General features: G+C 44.7%; 1 protein-coding gene across 1 annotated transcript in view; it reads left to right on the top strand.

Moving 5' to 3' along the window:
* The first annotated feature begins 569 nt into the window (after nucleotides 1-569).
* The window catches only part of COL8A1 (collagen type VIII alpha 1 chain), a 145930-nt gene continuing 137793 nt past the window's right edge, over nucleotides 570-8706 (top strand). The window contains exon 1 of the mRNA XM_069637210.1: nucleotides 570-704. The gene's annotated coding sequence lies outside the window, so the exon portion shown is untranslated. The remainder of the gene's footprint in view (nucleotides 705-8706) is intronic.

Genomic DNA, 8706 nt, shown 5'->3' with positions numbered 1-8706 from the left:
CAACCCCAATGCATATGACACGTCATGTTAATAAGACTTTATACTGCGCCCATCACCACCGTGTTGGCCTTGGGGCGCCATGTATGCCATTTCGTTTTTCTCTCTAACACCCCTTCTATAGCTGCGTGTTTTCTTTTCTGTCACTTGCATACATCTCCCCTCCCCCGGCTACAGTTTTCTCTCACGACATCCCCTCTACTTCGCGCGACACTGAAGTTTGCTGTTGCCCTCACTTCCCCAGCCCCTTCCTCTCCCTTGTTATCTACTTTTATTTCCTTCTAAACCCCCTTTCTGTTGTTTCTTTCTCTACTGCTATATCTAAAAATATAACTTTACGTGCCACGCAGCCCCCTTCCTTCTCTAACCAGGGGTTCTGCACCTCTTCTTCTACTTTACATCCTGTCCTCTTTTTCCTTCTAAATCGTTATCTCTTCCCCCCTTGCCACCCTTCCCTTCTGTACATGTAGGCTCCCAGGAATAGCGAGTGTAGCAAACATATAAGCCCACCGTGGCTGCCTGCCTGCATGTGCTCTGCTGACAGCCCACCTACTGTTCTATGGGAGGGTGAGGGGGAGTGGGGGGCCAGCTCCTCCCACCTGCTCATAAAAACCAAGAGCAAGTTACCAGCTGCCGATCAGAAAACGTCCTCAGTCCTCCCCTGCTGGCCTGCGCGAGCTCCTCTTCCAGAATCTGCCAGACGCAAGGTAAGTGCACTCCTCTTCCGGCTTCTGGCTCCCACTGGTTCTCTTTCTCGTGCCCCGCTGCCTCACAGAGTCTGATAAGAAGATGTCAACGTGCTTTCTCTGTCGACCTAACTGTGAATCCCTTCATCTCCATTGATATGGCAGGAGGTTGAGCGACATTGCTCTAATCTTGCCCCATTATGGATGGCTATTGACCATGCATTACACTGCAGTTTTTACTCGCAAGTTGGAGAGTATGGGGTTCTGTCATATTATTTCTCTGGGCCTCTAAGCGTTGAATTATTCATCGCCTGAAGTTTACAGCAACTTTGTGCTTTTAGCTAAAACAAATGAGAAATGTGCTGTTCTTGAATGTCCGGCCAAGCTTCAGACATGTTGTCAGTGGCTTAACGTTCCATGTAGGTCTCGCCTGGCTTTTATTGCAATTCGTTTACAATACAAATGATTGGCCCGTTTTCAATTGATCACCAAAGCCCCTGCACTCCAAGGTGTACTTCTCATCAAGGTAGACCAAACTACCCTGTGCAAACATTCTTTTAAAATGAGCAATGCACGATGTGGGCCCATGCACGCTAGTTGTATAGCGTAAATACGTGTCCATGGTTAGTTGACATGTTCATACAATTTAGATTGGCGCCGTTGTGGCTTCTTGTATTTTTGTGAACAAAATGTCAAAATCAGTGCCATTGGATGGTATAGTCTGTTCATCACACCCGTCATTTCACTTTGCGAAGGACGTGCATAATGTTTATATACCATTCTCATTAATATATGCTCATCTGATGAATGGCACAATCGGCTAGTATCAAAAGTGCGTTATTTATTTATTTATTTATTTATTTATTTCAGCATTTATATAGCGCACCAAGCTTGTAAACTATTGCTGCACTACTGCTATCAAATATTTGCTCTCTGTAACTGAAGGGACAGCCCTACAATCGGGCAGGAACTAATGGGCTGGAAAATCAAATGTGTACACATGGGGTGTTCCTGTCCTCTCTCATTTCGTACTGTAGTATTTTAAAGCAGTGTATTCCTTTAAGCCTTTCAAAGGCACCCATGCATTAGTGCTGAATTCTAATCATGTGGTGATGAAACACCCATTAACAATGTTAGGTTTTTTATGGTAGCCTCTTTATTATTTGCGTGGCTAATTTTATAAATAATATAATTTAAATATTTGCTGTCAAGTTTCACACAGTTCTGTCTAAAATATGGGCACTCAGCAAAGCAGCCCTAGGAAACCCAGCAGGTTCCATCCCTACAGAGCGTTGTGAATTGTAATCCTATTCATGTATTTTATGCAGGGTTTCCGTATAGCGCAAAGGCCACCTATCTGTCGCTTCAGAGCGCTAAATTGAAAGTGGGATGGCGAAAGGTAAAGGGGCGAGAAGATCCAAAGGCAGTGAGAAGCCAGTAGATCTCTAATGCTCCCCTGATCTTCATATGATCAAGTTGGAGGTGAAAGTGAGTCGGTAATGATTTTGAGGCGAAGTTGGGGGGGGGGGGTAATTAGTTTCAGGAAAAGACGAGGTCAGTAGTTGGCAGATCCTTGATGATGTAGTGATTAACCCCATAATGTGCACATCTCGGTATGTGGTCTTTTTGGCTAAATGGCTGAGCTTGCCACCTGGTTGCAATCCCGGCCTCAACACATGAGCAAAAGCAATGTGTGATTCTGGTCAAATCGCTTAATATCAATGTGCGTGAAAATGTAAACATGTAAACTGTAATGGAAATATATGCACTTCGACTGCACATTGTGGTGCCTTGTACTGTACCAAGTAAATGCCCCCATCTGACCAAGTTTTTATGTATTTAAGTATTCATCCACCTGTATATAACATACTATTATATATGGACAGTACCTGCTGTTCGAGATACCCCTAACACACCAAAAAGTTCTCAGTTAGCACTATGCTTCTCTTTGCAGCTAATATTAATGATTGTTCTTTTTATATAAAGTGCTTTATGCTAGATATGTCCCACCTCTAAGCGCACCAAAGAGCAGGCGCTATGATTGCCCAATTTAATTGTAATCAATGTATCACTCTTCAAAAGGATGAAGGGCTGAGTCAGCCCTCCCGCAGGATTCAAACTGGTAAAGTGTGGTTATCCCCATGTCAGAGGGGAGTACTTAACTGGTGAGCTATTCACCCAGACGCTAACTCCACACTGCATCAAATTCCTAAAATTAAAGTAGTGTACCGGTAGTTGGAATATTTAAGCACATATCTGCTGGCCTTCTATGTATTCAGACGGAATCAATTACCCAGTGATTGGGAGCGAAAGAAATCCTAGGGCATTGCAGCTGCATCTGTTCTGGGCTCACATTCCTCGGAGCTCTTTGACTTAGCAGAGCAGTGCAACATGTGAAGGCAGGGTGCGGGCCTGTGTGCTGAGCAAATACAGAGCGGCTGGACCGAGCTGCTACATACCGACTGCTCACGCGGCCAAACGAAAGCCTGCTCGCGTCGTATTTATTGGCTTGTTTTCACTTAACAAGGCCTAGGGCTTTGCTCAACGTGCAAGGGTTCGGATTTTGGGAAAGGCGAACTATGATGATACATTGCGCAAGAAAATGCAGGATTCCTCTTAACAGAGACAGGCAGAAGAGGTCATTTTTAGGCATAGACATAAGGGCTGGCAGTACAGTCACGTTGCATTTTTGATAGAGCAATTGGTGCTGAGGCAAACATTACGCAATGCAAAAACATATTCTCTCATTGCCTTTATTTTTTCCAGGGTAAGGGACTAGGGCGTGGGCAGACATTGCCCTGGGAAAAAATTCATTATTTTTTTTTTTACACTAGAGCAATTCTTGCCCTAGTTCTAACTGCATTTTCACTGGTGCAAAGCTTCTGTAATACGGACCCTGAAGCAAACATATGGGTCTAGGGCACAACCTGCCGGAAAAGGTTGGCTCAGACTGTCTTTGCCCTACAAAGAACTTTGCCTGTGTATGATGTGATGTGATACCTGGTTCCATAAGCGTTACAAAAATCCAAGTTTTCATGCCGTTCTATTGGACGAACCGACTCGGGTGGTACAAGGCATGAGATTTCGAACTCTCTTAGACTTCGCCATCGGTATCGGGAGGCAGAAATCTATGGCCCTTCCTAAGCCTTTATGTTGTACCAATCGGAGCGTGCTTTTTCACTTACACCAATCACAGATCTCTCTTGGAACACTGCACTTAAACAGCAGGGGTGTTGGTAGGTCTGGAAAAGATCCGGGGCTACGCTGATTTTCGGGACTGGGGGCTAGCTAGCCTTTCTGGTTGTAAACCCTGAGCTTTTATCCGAGGCTACAACCAAAAGACTCGGGCTATAGCCCCCTCAGCCCCCGCCTGTCCCCGCCCTAAAAACGCCTCAGCATCACATGTTATGTTATGGTATGCTATCCAATATTTATACTGTGCCCGCGACCACTGTAGTGGCCTAACAGCAACCTGGCCTTGTCTGAAAGGTGGCATGCTGTGAACCTGCAAGGGGGTCGACAGACCTTACTCGGTGGAAAGGAGGGGCAGGAGGACTGGCAGGGCTGGGGAGGCGGTGACAGGAAAGAGAAATCAGGCAATGGCATGACCAAAATCACAGAGGAAAAACAACACATTTATTTATTTATTTATGTGTGTTTGTAAGTTACAAATGCAAAATAAATAAATAAATAAATAAATTGTAATTGTCTGGCCCTTGCACATCAAGTAAATTGTGTTTCAAAGCGCCCACAGGACAGCATGGAGGGAACACAGGAAAGAAAGCAAATATAACAATGAAAGCTAGAGGCGGACCTACTAGTCCCTGTGAGGATTAGGAAAGTGCCACTGCAGAGTGGGAGAGGGAATGAGGGCGTGGGGTAAGTGCCAGGTGTCCAAAAGAGGGATTGGTTTGCGTGCGAATGCGGCATGCAGGTCACTCCTCTGGATGAGGTTCTATGCATTGCATCTGGTCAGAATCATACTGGTGCAATGAAAGATGCCAAAATCATTGATGGATTATTGCAAACTCTTATGGAGGAGACAGATAATCACACAACCAATATCTTGTTTGACAGGGTTAGATACTTAGGGTCCGATTCATGGAATTGTTTGCACGGTTCAAAGTGACTGTGCACCGCCGACACAAAATCTGACTCATGGAACTGTGCAAAGTGTATTTTTGCAGTGCAAAACAAGGTCAATGGGCTGTGTTCGTGCTGGTAGAGAGACTCCCAGACCCCCCCTTTGATTTGTATTTTTGCAGTGCAAAGTCAGTGCAAAGTCATCTTGTACTGCAAAAATGACTGTGTACTGACTGCACCATTATAAAGACTGGCTTCATACTGATCACCCATATAAGGACACAGAACCAATGCGCCTTGTGAGAAAAGTCACCTTCCTTCATTGGCCAAGGGATGGTCTGTTCTTCCACCTGCTCAGAGTGCAGGGGAGCTCTGCAGTCTGTCCCTCGGACCTCGCCCCTTCTTTTCTGAAGTTTCTTGACACATTTCCAATGGTTACATGGCATTTGAACTACTGAAAAAAAAAAAATTTACAGCTGCCAACCCCACCCGAACCTGCCCACACTTTTTAACCCTTTACCCCCATCCTCCATGCATATATATTTTCGAAAATGTTCCGTTATCATATTTTTTTGCAATACAAAACGAACTTTGCACTGACTTTGCACTGCAAAAATACACTTTGCACAGTTCCATGAATCAGGGTTTGTGTCGGAAGTGCAAAGTCACTTTTCAGCAGTGCAAAGTCACGTTGAGCTGCTCAAAAAATTCCATGAATCGGGCCCTTAGGTGGTGTGAGCTACTGAAATCAAATATTCCCAGAATCCTGAGGGGAATGGGTATACACATAGCAATCAAGCCCCTGAAACAGGAACGAAAGGGAAAACTGGAACCTGAAAAAGACATCTGTGTGTTTTACTTGTGGTTGATTGTTGCATAATGTTTTTTCATCTGAAACTACTTTTGTAAAATATTTTTTGCAAACCAAACAAAATAAAATAAAAGATAAAAAAGGCATCTTTAGTTGTAGGAAACATTTTTCCTACTTGAAGAAGTCACTAGACGAAGGTTAAGCTTCTACAGTCCTAAAGGTTGGGCAGCCGTGTCTGCGTGGGTGATGATGCTGCGCGTCCTGATGAAGTTTTTGCACGGGCGAACTATGAGACTAATGCACAGGAGTGTTTTATTTTAGTGTTGGCTACTAGGTGGCGCTAAAACTGCTAGCACTGCCTATGAGCTGAAACTATTGGCATGGGCAGTGAAGATAGGAGAGAGATGGAATGTGAGGCAGTACAAGCAGAATGTGGGTGTCGGATGGCTTTTTAAACACCCATTGAGTGCCCATACAAGTCCCCGTGTCCATTACCACACACTCCTCCTCATCCCCACCCAAACCACCCGCTCCCTACTCCACTCTTCCCTCCCAGTATGATCGCTTTGAGCTAGCTCTGTCCTGTTAAGGGCAGGCCAATGTTATCTCTAAGCAGCCATCTAAAAGCGAATCGCTTGATGCATTGATAAACCTGCTCCTGGTGTAATAGATGTAATATGTGTGTTATTGCATCTGTGCATTGAACTGAATTCCTGTGAAAAACAGTATTCGCAAAGACAACAGTGCATGGACACTAGATAGGCCCTGCCATAAAATGTCCAAGTACTAAAAATCATGTCGCAGCTTTTGCCATTTTATGGGCCGGTAGTACCATTGAAGCAGCGCCTGGAAAATGGCCATCCAATGCCTACACATAATCCAAAACTGTTGGCTTTGCCCATGGTCATTGTTAATGGATATTTGATAGTGCTCCATATGTTTTGCTGTGAGCATGTCACTCAGACTAATCTGGCTTGTTTTTTTTTAAGTGATGAAATAATTGAGTGTGTTCATCTTTGTGACAAAAAAGGTACTGCAGAGCCAGTGGGCACACTTTCTTGCTTGCCAGTTCACAAAATGGTCCTGAATGATGGACGCTCCCAACAGTGGGTCCCATTTTCTCACTCAGAGGAAGGGCATTTTGTTGGGAGAGGGCTCTCCATATATTTTGGACTACGCGTGCCATGATTCCTCCCCATTGACAGTGCTGGCTAGGGCTGAAGGGAGTTGTGGTCCAGAACATCTGGTGAGCAAAGATTGCAGAGCTCTGGCATCATAGCGAATCTCCATCTCCAGGGGATCAGAAGCAAAAACACACAATGCCTAGGGTGCTAGTACCTGGGAGGGTTTTCCAAAATGAATGCCTGGAAAAACTGTGTAAGAGCAATGCTGGACATTACACTGTATGGGCAGCATCTAAGCACTGCTTCCCTGCTCACTTGTTCTATTATGTTTTTCAGTCCAAATGGCAAGCGTAATCCTTTGCCCCAGCATGAGGCAGCTAGTTACAATGCTGGAACTAAGGCGCTTGTATTGGTACTAGGAATTTGGGATACATCTGACATTTTGAAAGTATATGTGACAGAATGCCATCTGGCAAGGGCAAGATTGCCCAACCTTTTGTGCTTTTTATTAATGTAAAATTATATGGGGAATTCTGTCTCTGAAAGGGAGGTTTGCTAATGTAATGACCACTTCATAAATGCTCCCTTGCCAAATGATAATGAAACAATGCGCTTAAACCGTCTCCTGGTGCCCTCAGCATCAGCTTTGGAGTGGCACAGAGCAGGGTCAAAGGTCACATGCGCATTCCAGTCCACTGCTGGCACACAAAGGTCCGGCAGGCAGAGATTACGTTTTAACTACCTGCACCTCTGGGTATATATTATAATAATTGTTTAATCTAGTTAGTCTGGTGGCATGCAAATTTGTAGCTATAAGCCATGCCTGCGTTGGTGGCTAATAGAATTACACAATTATAAAGACTGGGTAATTTGATATCATACTTGTGTCAGCACTGAGGGTGAGTATTATACATTCATCGAGCACTTAGGTCACCTGTGAAATGCAGCACTGCCCCTTGTACATAGATGAAACCTAGGAAATAGACATTGTTGTTTGTACAGCTAACCCATTTCTCAACCTGCACACCGCGCCTTCGCAAATTAGCGGAAAGGCACGCTCTCACTCCACACACTCTACACACACAAACAACACAAACACAATTGCACATCACCTCTGCCATAAGAATAAAGCTACTTTTAACGACAGAAATTCGAACTATAGCGTACCACATAAATCTCTATCTCATTAAACACAATCCCTCGCGTTAGCCCGTAGTATTCCTCAACTACACCCACCCTTGAACACCTTTAATGGCTGACATGCACACACACATAATAGTACCTCCCAAACGCTCCCACATTTTTGGACTCCAGTGCCTCTGAGGGTGTTTAACCAAAAGCGCGTTGGGACCATAGTTATGGTGAAAGGTGCTATAACAAATGACATAAACGAATGAATGAATGAATGAATGAATGAATGAATGAATGAATGAACGAACTGTGAGTGGGACTGCATCTATGACAGGAATTATGCATATTAGGATTTGGTCTGAGTGTCTCCATTCCAGCCACGTGGATCCATAGCCAGGATGCAGCCCCTTTGATTATCCTGGGAGTGCAGAGCAGAAGGGCTCACCGTGTCATGGAGCCACTGGATTGGGGTTCCTAGCAACCCATGAGTCTGAGAGCATCTAGAACCCTGTTTCATTGCCTGAGACCTCTTCGAGCCACTTCGACCATGCTCAACTCCACTCAAGCCAACACAGGACCCGTGGAACTGAGTTTGACAGTCTACGAACTTCTAGCTGCTTACCTGCTTCTTTGAGCCATCTGAACACCATCTAGCACCAGTGAAGAGAAACGGCACCATGACTCGAGTACCAGCTAGCCATTATGGAAGCATACAAGTTGCCATATTCTGTTCACTGCTCAAACCAATAAGATATCATTTTGACCTGATTCAACCACTCACTCGACTTGTTATCTTATCGCTTGAACTGTTGGGATCCATTGACCCACTTCAATTTCTCAGTCAGATAGTCCACCCTGGAGTGGGAGTGCATAG

This window comes from Ambystoma mexicanum, chromosome 7p (assembly GCF_040938575.1).
Source record: "Ambystoma mexicanum isolate Mex_15411 chromosome 7p, UKY_AmexF1_1, whole genome shotgun sequence".
NCBI classification, from domain to species: Eukaryota; Metazoa; Chordata; class Amphibia; order Caudata; family Ambystomatidae; genus Ambystoma; species Ambystoma mexicanum.
The sequence above is the reverse complement of the archived record's forward strand: the minus strand, read 5'-3'. Positions and strand labels throughout refer to the sequence as shown.